Source organism: Monodon monoceros, unplaced genomic scaffold, assembly GCF_005190385.1.
Source record: "Monodon monoceros isolate NGI ecotype Baffin Bay Population unplaced genomic scaffold, NGI_Narwhal_1 Super_Scaffold_14, whole genome shotgun sequence".
NCBI classification, from domain to species: Eukaryota; Metazoa; Chordata; class Mammalia; order Artiodactyla; family Monodontidae; genus Monodon; species Monodon monoceros.
Window position 1 is genome coordinate 46,151,846 of NW_021703770.1, and position 15,908 is coordinate 46,167,753.

The following is a 15,908-nucleotide window of genomic DNA, read 5'->3' on the forward strand; positions in this document are numbered from 1 at the left end:
TAGGTTTTGGATCATCATGTTTTCATTTTCATTTGTCTCTAGGTATTTTTTTATTTCTTCAGTGATCTGTTGGTTGTTTAATAACATATTGTTTAGTCTCCATTAGTTTGTGTTTTTTACAGGGTTTTTTTTTTTCCTGTAATTGATTTCTAATCTCATAGCATTGTGTTCAGAAAAGATGCTTAATACAATCTCAATTTTCTTAAACTACCGAGGCTTGATTTCTGACCCAAGATGTGATCTATCCTGGAGAATGTTCCGTGTGCACTTGAGAAGAAAGTGTGTTCTGCTGCTTTCAGATAGAATGTCCTATAAATATCAATTAAGTCTATCTGGTCTAATGTGTCATTTAAGGCTTATGTTTCCTTATTAATTTTCTATCTTGATGATTTGTCCATTGTGGTAACTCCCACACTATTATTGTGTTACTTTTTTTTTTGTGGTACGTAGGCCTCTCACTGTTGTGGCCTCTCCCGTTGCGGAGCACAGGCTCCGGATGCGCAGGCTCAGTGGCCATGGCTCATGGCCCAGCTGCTCCGCAGCATGTGGGATCTTCCCATACTGGGGTATGAATCCGTGTCCCCTGCATCGGCAGGCGGACTCTCAACTACTGCTCCACCAGGGAAGCCCTATTGTGTTACTTTTGATTTCCCTTTTTATGGCTGTTAGCATTTGCCATATATATTGAGGTGCTCCTATGTTGGGTGCATATATATTTACAATTGTTATATCTTCTTCATGGATTGATCCCTTGATCATTATGTACTGTCCTTCCTTATCTCTTGTAACAGTCTTCATTCTAAAGTTTATTTTGTCTGTTATGAGTTTTGCTACTCCAATTTTCTTTTAATTTCCATTTGCACTGAATATTTTTTTCCATCTCCTCACTTTCCATCTGTATGTGTCCATAGGTCTGAAGTGGGTCTCTTGTAGGCAACATTTATATGGGTCTTGTTTTCATATCCATTCAGCCAGTCTGTGTCTTTTGGGTGGAGCATTTAATCCTTTTACATTTAAGGTAATTATCGATATGTGTGTCCCTATTGCCATTTTCTTAATTGTTTTTGGTTTGTTTTTGTAGGTCTTTTTTCTTTCCTTCCTCTTTTTTTCTCTTCTCTTGTGGTTTGATGACAATCTTTAGTGTTTCATTTGGATTGCTTTTTCTTTTGTATGTGTGTATCTATTGTAGTTTTTTTGTTTGCATTTCTCATGAGGTTTTGATATAGCAGTCTATATGTATCCAAGGTTGTTTGAAGTTGCTGGTCTCTTAATTTCAAATGCAATTCCTGTTTCCTGCATTTGTACTCTTCTTTTCACATGGTTGATAATTTTGATATCATATTTGTGTGTGGATGATTTCCTGCTTTTACTGTATGTTTGCCTTTACCAGTGAGCTTTCCCATTTGTGGTTTTCTCATTTCTACTTGTGACCTCTTCCCCCCCCCCCTTGCCTAGAGAAGTTTCTTTAGCATTTGTTGTAAAGGTGGTCTTGTGGTGCTGAATTATCTTAGCTTTTGCTTGTCTGTAAAGGTTTTGATTTCGCCATCAAATCTGAATGAGAACCTTGCTGGGTATAGTATTCTTGGTTGTAGGTATTTTCCCTTCATCACTTTAAGTATATCATGCCACTCCCTTCTGGCCTGCAGTGTCTGCAGAAAAAAATCAGCTCATTGACTTATTGGGAATCCTTTGTATATTATTTTTTGCTTTTCCCTTGCTTTTAATAATATTTCTTTGTATTTAATTTTTGTTAGTTTTATTAATATGTGTTCCTCCTTAGGTTTAGCCTGTCTGGGACTCTCTGTGCTTCCTGTACTTGGGTGACTATTTCCTTTCCCATGTTAGAGAACTTTTTGACTACATATTTTCAAATATTTTCTCAGGCCCTTTCTGTCTCTTTTCTTCTTCTTCTGGGACCCCTACAATGAGAATGTTGGTGCATTTAATATTGTCCCAGAGGTCTCTTAGCCTGTCCTCATTTCTTTTCTTTTCTTTTTTATTCTGTTCTGCAGCAGTGATTTCCACCACTCTTTCATCTCACTTATTCATTTTTCTGCCTCAGTTATTCTGCTATTGATTTGTTTTAGTGTATTTTTCATTTCAGTTATTGTGTTGTTCACCTCTGCTTGTTTTTTTGATCATCTATCTCTTTTTTAAATATTTCTTTTATTTTCTTGGTTTGTGCCTCCGTTCTTTTTCTCAGATTTTGGATCATTTTTACTATCATTACTCTGAATTCTTTTTCAAATAGATTGCCTCTCTCCTCTTCATTTAGTTGTTCTTGTAGGTTTTTATCTTGCTCCTTCATTTGCAACATACTTCTCTATCATCTCTAACTTACAGTGTTTATGGTCTCCTTTCCACAGGCTGCAGAATCATAGCTCCTCTTGCTTCTGATGTCTGCCCCCTGGTCTGTGAATTTGGTCCCGGGTTTTTTTCAGACTTCTTTTCTGGAGGGACTGGTGCCTGCCCTTTTGTGGGTGGAGTTGATTCTTTTCCCCCTGGTGTGCAGGGCCATGTCAGGGGGTATGTTTTGTGATGGCTGTGAGATCAGTATGACTTTAGTCAGCCTGTCTGCTGATGGGTGGGGCCGTGTTCCTGCCTTGCTGGTTGTTTGACCTGAGGTGTTCCAGCACTTCACCTTGCAGTCTGTTGGGTAGGGCCAAGTCTTGGTGCCAAAATGGGGACCTCTGGGAGAGCTCACAAAAATTAATATTCACTGTGGCCTCTGCTACCAGTGTCCTTTCCCCCATGGTGAGGTACAGCCAACCCCCATCTCTGTAGGAGACCCTCTAAGACCCCTTCGGTAGATCTAGCCCAAGTTCCTATGGATGTACTGCTTTGTGCTGTGTTCCAGGCCATGTAAGACCTTGTGTGCCTCCTCCAAGAGTAGAGTCTCTGTTTCCCCCAGCCCTGTGGAGTTCTTATCCTCAAGCCCCACTGGCCTTCAAGGCTAGGTGCTCTAGAATTCTTCCTCCCAGACTGTTTTGGAGGGCTACTTTTATGTGGGAACATCTTTGTGTAGTCTGCATGTGTTTAATATTATTACTATTGATTTTTTTTTTGGTGCAAGGGCTCCTTTTAGTGTGGATATCTGCCACCTCTTTCCTCAGTGTATGCTGGTCATTATCTCCTTGTTAGGGAGTTTGACTGGTGTTGTGGTGACCATAGCCTGTCCTGGACATTGAGCAGGACCTCCCCTTTGCTATGTGTTTGTCACTGACTGTCAGGGGTGGGGTCTGCTCCTTAGTTGTTGGAGTAGGGGCCCCCAGATTTATTTCTTGCTGAGTTTCTGATCTGTGGTGTGAGGTAGGTGGGACTAGAGCACTCCCACTGGGAGAGAAGTCACTGACTATTCTTCCTCTGCAGTTGTTCACCTGTGAACATGCTCTGTTGTGCCACCTTTCACCCTTTGTGTGAGCTCACAAGTTACTCTGCTGTTGGCACTGCTCTTGGCTCCACCTTAACGGTGGGTATGCCAGTAATTGGCCCTGGTATCTCTCAGACATTGTTTTCACCAGGCCCCCAGCATAGATACAGTGAACTCAGGTCCCAGGATTGCAGTCATCATGGATCTGGACCCGTTGCAGGTGCTACAGGGGCAGCTCAGACTCTGACCTTGCCCAATCCCCACATGTACGTGCACACAAAGTCCACAGCTGCTAAAGCTAGACCTGTCTCTGTTGTGGGTGCACTTGTTGTCTGTTCAGATGTTCTGCAGGTGCTCAGTTTACCAAGCTGGTCATGATGGTTTAATCTGTGGTTCACACAGCTGCAAGGAGGAATTTCAGCTCTTCTTCCTTAGTCATACAGCTCCCCTGGGACTCAGCTTTGGTTTCAGCTCCACCTCTGCATGTAGGACACACACAGGTATCTTTTCCCCACCTAGGAGAGAGGGGGACAGCAGCAGTGACCAACTGGGGCACTTGTCCTCACTCAGGCAGGATGGGGAGGAGTTGGCAACTGACTGAGGTGACTGACTGACGTGCACAAACCCGATCTGATGGGAGCCCCTCTTAGTGCCTGCAGAGGCAGGGGCCGGCACATGGGGAGAGAAGGTGCAAAGGCAGCCCCAACCTTTATGCATCACTCAACAATGGCATTTTGCTTCTAAGGCTTTCCGGGCTTCCCCAAGAGCATTCCCGGTTGTGGAGCTCCCCACTCCCATCCTCTCAGGCTGTCTCCTCGAAGGCAACAGCAGTCCCCTCCCCAGGTCTGCTCTCCAAGTCCCACATTCCAGCACCCATACCCCATCCACACCAGCGAACACGCACCTAAGGATGGGTTGCACAGGGCTGTGGCACAGACCATCTCTGTAAATCTCACTCTGTTCTGCCTACCACAGACCGGCTGCTGCACTCTCCTCTGGGTCCAAAGTTCCCCTTCTGTCTCATTTAATCTCCCCACTGGTGAGGGGGCCTCCCTGGGTGCAGGAAGCTCTCCTTTCCTTCAGTTCTCCCCCCAGGGGTGGGGTCCTGTTCTGCTTCCTCTTTTCTTTTCTTTTTTGTTTTCTCCCTTTCATTTTACCTGGTTACATGGGGATCTTTTCTTGTTCTTTTAGGTGTCCAAGATTCTCTGCTGGTGTCCAGCATGTTCTTTGTGAGAACTGTTCTATTTGTAGATTTATTCTTGATGGCCCTGTGGGAAGAGGTGAACTCCACATCATCCTACTCTGCCATATTGACACTTCCTATATATATTATATAATCACCCAATGAAATATTAAAATGGAGTGAAAATGAACTTCTGTTATAAACAACAACATGAATAAATCTTAGAATCATAACATAGAGTGGAAAAAGCAAATACATAAGATTATAAATAGTAAAATATTATTTTATAAAACACATGCTAAGCAAAACTAGACAATATAATGTACACACACACTTAATCACATACATATATACATATATAAAACTGAAAACTTATTAAAAAATCTAAACAATGTGTTCAAAATTCCAGTTAGTTCTTTTTTTTTTTTTTTTTTTTTTTTGCGGTACGTGGGCCTCTCACTGTTGTGGCCTCTCCTGCTGCAGAGCACAGGCTCTGGACGTGCAGGCTCAGCAGCCATGGCTCATGGGCCTAACCGCTCCGCGGCATGTGGGATCTTCCCGGACCGGGACACGAACCCATGTCCACTGCATCAGCAGGTAGACTCTCAACCACTTCGCCAACAGGGAAGCCCCCAGCTAGTTCTTTATTCCATCCTAAAAAAATTAGGACAGAATAAAGAACACACAGGTAGAAAGGCAAAGGTTTTGAGAAATTCTAGTTCTTGGGTTAGATAGTAGGTTTACAGGTGTTTTTCTGCTACTGTGCTTCATGATATACATGTATGGAGTGCATATAAGTAAAGAAAGAAGTTTTGCCTGTGTCAAATATTTCCTGTTGAAAGTTTTAAAAAAAACAAGCAAAACTAATAATATATTTCTTAGTGATAGAGACAAGGAAGCTCCTCCATTAGAGCTATGTCAGGTCACTTCCTGTCAGTTTCATTGAGCATTATATGGCAAAACCAAATCACCCATGGCACTAGTATAGTTCCTAATAAAGACATTTATCATTACAAAACTAGTACTAAGTTGAGTGCCAAACTGCTGATTTAACAGTTGAGAAAATAGACAGAACTATTTTACTTAAGTAGCTGCTGTTAGTGAGCTGAATTTAGATGATTTCAGACAAAATAGGCAAAAACATGTCAGAATGACATGCAATGACATTATAATATAAAGAAGTGGAAAACAATTGTAGTGCAATCTGTTATGCAGAAATCAGACAGGCCTTTTAAATTCATTAAAGGTACTGATTTTCCTACCATAGAACAGTTAACAATGTGCCTTATAATCTTTTTATTACAGTTGCTAACCAAATGAGAACTTTCCAAGTTTTCTATTGGAAGGAATTTCTTGGTCATTGAACGTTTTTAGCAAAACTCATGCATATGAAACAAAATCCTTCTAACAAAATTCTTTAAAAGACCCCCAAAACAGCTAATTTCAAAATTTATTATTTAAAAATCAGTTTGCTTTTACAATTTTCAGGTGAATACTAAATGCTTTCACACTGTAGTGGAGTATATACATAAAATTTCACAACATAATCATAATAATCATTTGAACTGGGTTTTATACTCACTGATCAAACTTAATTATATCTCAGTAACAATTAATAGAAAAAGACAGTAGGGACATAGTATTGGCTTATTTTAAAATATTAGCATTTATTCATAAATAGCAAGTGGGAAAATTCAAAGGAGCAAAATGTGGAGAAATACTTCATGACTATAAACATTAAGGGAACATAAATTGAAATAATATGGTACCACTTTCCCTCTGCTATTAGAAAAAATTCTAACATGATATGTCCATGATTACTGTAAGTCTATTGAAACTGGTGTTCTGTGCATTGCTTGTGGCTATGTGATTTAGTGCCATAATTTTGGAGAACGTTTAGAACTTGAAATACTCATAATTTAGTCTACCTTAAGGAACTAACCCAAAATGTAAATAAAACAGTTACAGAGAAATGCACCATATTCATGATTATAACATAAGAAACAAAATAGAAATCATCCAGATGACCTAAAATGGAGAAATAATTGTGTAAAATATAAAATATAGCATATTCACTCTGTGGAATATAATGAAAGCACTATGGTAATAAAGCACTATGTAGAAACATAAATATTTATTATAAGTAAAATATTTTTAATTGCAGGATACAAAATTTTGAGAAATTATATTTATAATTGGGTAAAATAAATATGTAAAAACAAGTTTGAAGTAAGGCAAAAGATTCTAATGTTTGTGTAGCTAGTACATATTTTTTCTTATTCTTATAACTTCTTTATATTATTGGATTATTTTTGTACAAATTCCTTAAGAACTTATTGAAAATGAATTACAAGCATATTTCACATAGGATGAGCCTTAATAAGATGCCCATTTATTACAACAAATTAAAAACAGTAAAAGTACATATTACGGTTACCAAATTTCCTGTCCCTCAAAAAATATTCATTCATGTGTCATGGCATTTTACCTAAAGCATCGAAAAATATAATTAAATATGTTTTCTTGATTTTAATCAGTGACTAAAATGAAATATTTATAATTAATATCCATTTTGTGAATGTATTCATGAAGGAAATTTGAAGTCATAGGCCAGCAGAAGGAGGAAAACAACTACACAAAGTGTAAGGTACTTTCTGAGAGCACTGTGTCAAGAAAGTGAGTGAGCCTTTGCCATCAAATGCAGTGATTTTGCAAGTGCTTGTCCTTACCTCTCAAAGGCAGGCATTGAAATTTGCTCATTTTGTAGTCACAGCTCTGGCAGAATAATTTGCATAGAGTAAGCATTCACAAATATTTGTTGACTAATGTATATACAGTTAGCTGAAAATTAAAAAAGTAATAAAAGACCTATTTCCCGCCACCACCTCGGATTTCTGGATGTAATAGACCAGTAAAATTTCAACAAGCATTTCCAGTTTGCCTGTTGTCCCAGGGTAATTACTATTTTTTCTCTCAAATGTGTCCTTTATGGGTGGTAGAGTATATCAGACCTCAAGCCTATCTGGTGACAGGAAGTGAGACACAAAAGGCTTTTTTTATTACATTTAGGTCTTTAATCCATTTTGAGTTTATTTTTGTGTATGGTGTCAAGGAGTGTTCTAATTTTATTCTTTTACATGTAGCTGCCCAGTTTTCCCAGCACCACTTATTGAAGAGGCTGTCTTTGCTCCACTGGCCCCCTTTGTCATAGATTAAGTGATCATAGGTGTGTGGGTTTATCTCTGAACTTTCTATCCTATTCCGTTGATCTATATTTCTGTTTTTGTGCCACTACCATACTGTCTTGATTACTGTAGCCCTAGAGTATAGTCTGAAGTCAGGGAACTTGATACCTCTTAGGAGAAAACATAGGCAAAACACTCGTTGACATAAATCGCAGCAATATCTTTTTTGAACCACCTCCTACAGCAATGAAATTAAAAACAAAAATAAACAAATGGGACCTAATTAAACTTAACAACTTTCGCACAGCAAAGGAAACATAAACAAGATGAGAAGACAAACCTCAGAATGGGAGAAAATATTTGCAAGTGAAGCAACTGACAAAGGATTAATCTCCAAAATATACAAACAGCACATTCAGCTCAATAACAATAAAACAAACAATGCAATCAAAAAGTGGGTGGAGGGCTTCCCTGGTGGCACAGTGGTTGAGAGTCCACCTGCCAATGCAGGGGACACGGGCTCATGCCCCGGTCCGGGAAGATACCACATGCCACAGAGCGGCTGGGCCCGTGAGCCATGGCTGCTGAGCCTGCGTGTCCAGAGCCTGTGCTCCGCAATGGGAGAGGCCACAACAGTGAGAGGCCCACGTACTGCAAAATAAATAAATAAATGGGTGGAAGACCTAAATAGACATTTCTCCAAAGAAGACATACAGCTGGCCAACAAACACATGAAAAGATGTACAACATCACTAATTATTAGAGAAATTCAAATCAAACCTACAAAGGGATATTACCTCACACCAGCCAGAATGGCTATCATCAAAAATATACAAATAATAAATGCTGGAGCTGGTGTGGAGAAAAGGGAACCCTCTTGCACTGTTGGTGGGAATGTAAATTGATAGAGCCACTATGGAGAAGAGTATGGAGGTTCCTTAAAAAACTGAAAATAAAACTACTATATGACCCAGCAATCCCACTACTGGGCATATGCCCTGAGAAAACCATCATTCAAAAAGAGTCATGTTCCACAATATTCATTGCAGCTCTATTTACAATAGCCAGGACATGGAAGCAACCTAAGTGTCCAGCGACAGATGAATGGTACAGAAGATGTGGCCCATATATACAATGGAATATTACTTAGCCATAAAAAGAAACGAAGTTGAGTTATTTGTAGTGAGGTGGATGGACCTAGAGTCTGTTTTATGGAGTGAAGTAAGTCAGAAAGAGAAAAACTAATACTATATGCTAACACATATGTATGGAATCTAAAAAAAAAGAAAAAGAAAAAAAATGGTTTTGAAGAACCTAGGGGCAGGACAGGTATAAAGACACAGATGTAGAGAATGGACTTGAGGAAACAGGGAGGGGGAAGGGTAAACTGGGATGAAGTGAGAGACTGGCATAGACATATATTCACTACCAAATGTAAAATAGATAGCTAGTGGGAAGCAGCCGCATAGCACAGGGTGATCAGCTCAGTGCTTTGTGACCACCTAGAAGGGTGGGATAGGGAGGGTGGGAGGCAGACGCAAGAGGGAGGTGATATGGGGATATATGTATATGCATAGATGATTCACTTTGTTATTAAGCAGAAACGAACACACCACTGTAAAACAATTATACTGCAATGAAGATGTGTAAAAAAAATAAATTAAACCCTACACGCTAAAATTATTTTTTCACATGTGTATGAAAATAACATTCTGCTAGAATAGTATAATGTGTAGATCTAATTCATCTATTGTGCCTGAAGCTCAGGGGAATTTTTTTTTTTTAATTCTAGAAATTCAAACACTTCATAACTGTGCAATTACCTGGTATGTGTTCATTGATGATTTCCTTTCTTCCATGCTTTTTTAAATGTCCTCCCTCAGTCTCCTCTTTATTTAAGATGCCAAAGGAGAACATTATATTGAACCTACTGGATTGATCTTCTAATTCTCTAATTTTTTCTCTGTATACTATCTCATTTTCTCTTTGCTCCTGTTTTTCAAAGATTTTCTCAGCTTTGTCTTCCAATATTTCTATTGAATTTTTTATTTCTACTCAATTAAAAAAATTCAACATAATTTTTGTTGTTCTCTGGTGTTATTTACAGCATTTTAAAATTATTTTATAGATTCAGTATCTTGTTATCTTTTTGAGAATTATAGTAGTTTTATTTTCGGTTTTCCTCAATATTATTATTTACCTAAATTCATTCTTTATCTTTGTATTTTGTTACCAACTGTAGTCATAAAACAATTACAGTATTAATTTTTGGTATTGATATAATGCTTACTAAGGATGTATTTCAAATGTGCTCCTTAGCTTCATACCACTCTATGAGCTGGGAAGTTAATAATCTTCATTTTAGAGATAAAGAAAATTAAATGTATTGCCCGAGGTACCCACAGTGTTAGTAATAAAGTTGCAATTTTAATCCAGACAGTGTACATCTGAAATCTAGAATCTTAAACATCACAAACTCTTATTTCCATTGAAAGATCATACATGGTGTATATTGTATAAGGAAGGAGTAATGCAAATTCTGTTTTGGAAGCTCTGGGTATGTAGGTAGGATTCGTCAATTTGAGTTCCACTGTAAGATCATCTGAGGGGGCCATCTTTTAGAGAATCCAAATACCATTATATTTAAGTATTTTGCCTTTGGATAGAAAATTCCAATACCCTGCCTCAACTGTAAGTCTCTGATTGTGTCAGTGTTCTGGGAGCTGAGACAGCAAGACAGTTGGGGGTAAGTTTGGCATTCAGCATTCATTTGGGAAAATCAAGTGCCTCTTTAATGGAAGTCACCAAGAAAATTTGAGACAAAATTAAGCTATCTTATATACCATCTCTTTGTTCCCTTCTTACCAAGATTCTTTCTCAAAATTCTCATCTCCCCCAACTGTGTCTTCAACTCATTCTGACAGGCTTCAATTTCACAACTCTTTTGAAATTGTTATTTTTAAGGTCACTGGGAGCTCTATGTTGTCAATGTCAATGGTATCTTTCCTTCTCTCAACTTTATCTACTCTCAACCATTTTTGACATAACTGAAAATTCCTTATTTCTTGCAATTTCCTTTTTTACTTTCATATCATATCCTTAGTTTCTTTTATATTTAGAAAACTTTATGTATTAATCATGTTTTTCGTTTGTATCATTTGATGCTCTGACAACTTAGGACTTTGCTGATCTAGGAGAGCCTGCCCCTCACAGGGCTGAGTAATTCCTAAAGATAGCAAATGACTTCTCTGTGAGTGTGCCTTTCATGAACCAATCAATCCAAAGCCCGTACCCCCAACCATCTCCTTTACTGGGCTCTCATAAGGCTCTTAAACTGAAAGCAAATATTCCCCTACTCTAATTACCCCAAGTCCAGGTACCAGACAACTAAGGACAACGTCACACCCCAGAGCTTGCCAAAATTATTCCAACTAGACATAGTTTAGCTTTCCTTCCTGTAAAAACCACATTATTTTGCTTACCTATTTCTCCATTTCTTCTCCCTCCTGACCAACCTTGGTGTTTCCCCGTATGGCTATGCCTCATGTTCTAGTGATCTGTAAATATAAAAAGTCTTCCTTCATGACAGTCATTTCTGTGTCTGCATGTCTTATCATGACTGATAAAAACAAATTCTTGGTACTTTGTAAAACAGCGTATCTTCACGTTTCCCTTTTACAAGGTTCTAATCAACTGCTCAAGTAACAATGTCAGCATGACCTCAATATTGCTGCTGAAACTTTCCCTCTTCTCTTTCAGCTAGTGAGTTCCATCTCTATGCATCTCCTCTCTCGACTTCTTCAAATGTATATCTCCTTTCTAGATTTTCTCCCCGAGCTATGTATCTAATTATTTAATTAACAACTCCATTTGGATGTCTAACAGGAATTTGAAATACAACATGGCCAAAATAAAATTCTTAATTTTCTCCAAATTGTATTCTTCTTCCAAAGTTTCCTTAGTAAATTTTACCCTGTACACTCAATTAGTCAAACCAAAACCTTGCCATTATTCCAGAATATTTCCCTTTTCTTACCTTTCAATCTTTTCCATCTTTACTGCTATCACTCTACCCTAACATTATGTTCTATCTAAACTGCTTCAGTAGCAAACAGAGTGATCTTATAATGAAGATCATGGCACTGTACTGCTTCTAACTGTATATCATACATTGAAGACAATAAAGACAGTCCAAGTTGTGCTCCAATGCCTTCTAGGATTTCTACTATCTAGTCCTTGCCTACCACTCTCTCTCTCTCTAATAAATACATACAAAGTTCTAGCCACAAAGGCTTTCTTATTGCTGTACACCCATGCCAGCCTCAGCTAGGTACTCTGCCAAGGGCTTGGCACTGGGTAACTTCTCTCTCTGTAACTATTCCTGTAAAACTTTATGTAGCTTTTTCCTCCTGGTCAGGAGGAAAACTCTTAGCCTAATATAAGCCTAATATAAGCCCTTCAAAAGTTTCTCCTCTGAGAAGTTTTTTTTTTTTTTTTTTGCTTTATGACATTATTTTCAGAAATTATTTTACTTGCTTACTTGACAGTGTCTATGGAACCTAATATATGTAAGTCACTTATGAACCAAGACCTTATTTTAACTTTACATCTCAAGCATGTAGAACTGTGATTGACACATAGTAGGTCCTTAATATAATTTTGAAGATGAAATTAATAAACTATAAATACAGTTGTCTAGTTTCAAATGGAGCCAAATTTCAATAAATTTAAGGCTTGAATCATGTATGCATTTTGGTTTGGTATAAAGTATTTCTTGAGTATTTGTTTAACAATTTTAGTACACTGGCCTTTCCTGCCATTTGAAAATTCCTTTTAAATTTCCTCAAATTCATTCAGTCCTGAAACAGAAAGCCCAATGTATTTGCTTTATGACTCTATGATTCCTTTCTTATTTACTGAATCATATTCCTCTCACACCAGGCTTATTTTTTGAATATGACAGTTTTAGAGAGGTTATGGGTGTTTAAGAAAAATCCTAGTAAGCATTTATGGATGCTAATAACACATCCATTAATGTTACAAACAAATGACTATGGAAAGCAGGACATGTGTGAAGAAAGTTTTAATCCTGAATTTTAAAATTCTAATCATTATAATTGATGTTTTCCTCCAGTTTTAGTATAGGAGGACTGATATTAAAACTGATATCTTTGGAATATCTTTTTATTTTTTAATATATATTTTTTAAAGAAGATGTTGGGGGTAGGAGTTTATTAATTAATTTATTTATTTTTGGCTATGTTGGGTCTTCGTTTCTGTGCGAGGGCTTTCTCTAGTTGTGGCGAGCGGGGGCCACTCTTCATCGCGGTGGGCGGGCCTCTCACAGTCGCGGCCTCTCTTGTTGCGGAGCACAGGCTCCAGACGCGCAGGCTCAGTAGTTGTGGCTCACGGGCCTAGTTGCTCCACGGCATGTGGGATCCTCCCAGACCAGGGCTCGAACCCATGTCCCCTGCATTAGCAGGCAGATTCTCAACCACTGCACCACCAGGGAAGCCCCTGGAATATCTTGAAGGCTGTTTCTTTCCTAAAAGCATTTGGGGCTATAGAATGAAAATAAAATACTATTTGTATTGTGATAGAACTACTATGCATATATTATTAAAACTGTATCTCAAATGGTGAGCATTACTTTGGTTGTATAGTGAAGATTCAACTTATGGAAGCTCCAAATTTGTAGACAGATAAGAGGGGAGAAAGAGTGATTCTGTGGTGTAGCCAGGTTTAGGAGACAATAAGCTTTTCGGGAAATTAGATGCCTTATCTAATTTGTATTATCACTTGAAATCCATGTGCTACCTGGTGGCCATTCTGATCCTATAAAGAGTGATGAGACAGATACAGTTTGTACTAAAAGACTCTAATCTTCACTTTTGTGTGTGTGTGTCTATGTATATTTAAAAAATGATGGTATCCGTATTCTTGCTTATTGTTTAATTACCATCTATGAAATATAGATATAGAACACTTGGAACATAGGAAAAGAAGTATGGTAAAAATATTTTAATTATATCACTTTCTCGGTTTTGCTATCTATCCTAACACTTTTTAGTGTTTACTACATGAAATACAAAAGCTGCAAACCCAACAAGAATATTTGTGTGCAAACTGCCTTATGCAGTATTTCCTAAATGTTGAACCACAACTTTATATTCTAAGACGGTCAAATTCTAAAGAGTTATGGTTCTGAAAAGAGCAGCGATATGCCTCTAGGACTGAAACATATAAAGTTTAGAGAAGGGTGTAAAATTAATTGTGAACACTTGCATAGCACTAACAGTGTGATTATCACTGTTTTAAACACTCTGCATACGTTGCTATAATTAATTCTATCAATTGCCTAATGTTGTAGGCACATTAATAAAACTGTTATATAGATGGAAAAACTGAGGACCCAGTGGGGTTTAAAAAATTGCATAAGACACACAGTGAATGCACCTTAGAGAGAGGTTTATAAAGCTCAACAATCTAATGCCAGGCTCTAAACCACTACGCTATGGTTGCTCTAAGTTCTGCTCCTTCCTTCTTTCCCTCCCTCCCTACTTCACTCACTCACATACTCACTCATTCATTCTCTTTATTTACCAGGCCATAAAGATTAATTTGAAAAAGAGCATCTGTGAAAATGTTCCCATTCATTGACAGATCCAGAAATACAGATCTTAGTAAACCCAGTTATAGAATGAATCATCTAATGCATTATCTAATGCAGTATCTTTACCTATGAATAATTGCATTTTACCAGAAATTCCTAACAAAAGATTAAGTTTCTAATATTTTTAAATTAAATGCCTTGAGCAATCTGATTGTGCATATTTTTGTTAAGAGGATTATTTTGACTATACTCCCCAAATCAAAATAAACACTTACCTTCTATAAATCTATTAAGCCCTCTATAATTTATTGGCTATTATTTTATTCAATCTTCCATTCATTAATTTATTCATTCAGTAAATAGTTTTCAACATCTATTATGTGATATTGCAGGCACTTCTCTGGAACACAGAAGTGGGTAAAACTAGATATGTTTCGCATACTCACATCATTTATGGTATTTGTGGAAGACTGATATTCATCCAATACCTACTGAAATAAGGGTAAAATTCCGATGTGATAAGTACTACAGAAAATGAGAAGGAACTCAAGTTATCAGAATTTTTAAGTGGGGGATTCACAATTGCTTGTAAGATAGAAAAATGCATCTCTGTACAAGTGACCATTGCAATGATATCTGAAAAATAAATAGGAGTTAACCATCTACCATCTACCTATTGCTGCTTGTATGGTATAAGCTCTTAAAGAAAAACAGTTATCTCAGTGTATACACTAATTATCTGGGAGAACTCATCAATAATTTTCCCCCTAAAGTTGAGTCACTGATATTCCATTTAGGAAATAACTGTCTGGATATTTCAGGGGCCAGTCTACTGAATCTGAAAGGTTGAAATCTCTCCAGAAGACTTGAGGATAAATATTGAATTTGGGATCTCAGGGCAACTGAGCCTCAGTGATCTTCATGGCCATATAGATGTGTGATAAAAGAGATGACAGTTGTATGAATGCATTTGCCCTTTTATGTTACACTGCTGAAGTGTCAGGCATCACAGCTGAATGAAAATGTCAGAATCATAAAGCAAGCCTAGGGGCTGTACCAATTCTCAGTATCTAAGTCTTGTAAACCTGGTGTATATCTCACAATACACAGAGTACTAGATACTGTAACAAAGGAGACAAATGCAGTATTTATCAGGTACACTATAATTTTGAGACAAAAGCTTTACTCATTACACAATGAATAAGTCTTATAAAAATTGACTGTATATTTTACTGAGGCCAGACCATTATAGTTCAGAGAGTCTATTAGTCTTTTTTCTTACAGGTATGACATTTACTTGCAAAACAATTCCCCAAATGCCTTTTGGGCGACATTTTAAGTTCAAAGAAATAAACTGAAGGCATTTTTCCACTATTAATCATTAGTCAGGATCTCTTCACATCAAGGTTGTTTTTTGTCTCTCTCCCTCCCTCCCTCCCTCTCTTCCTTTCTTCTTTCTTTCCTTCTTTCCTTCCTTCCTCCCTCCCCTCTTTCTTTCTTTGTTTCTTTGTTTCTTTCTTTCTTTCTTTCTTTCTTTCTTTCTTTCTTTCTTTCTTT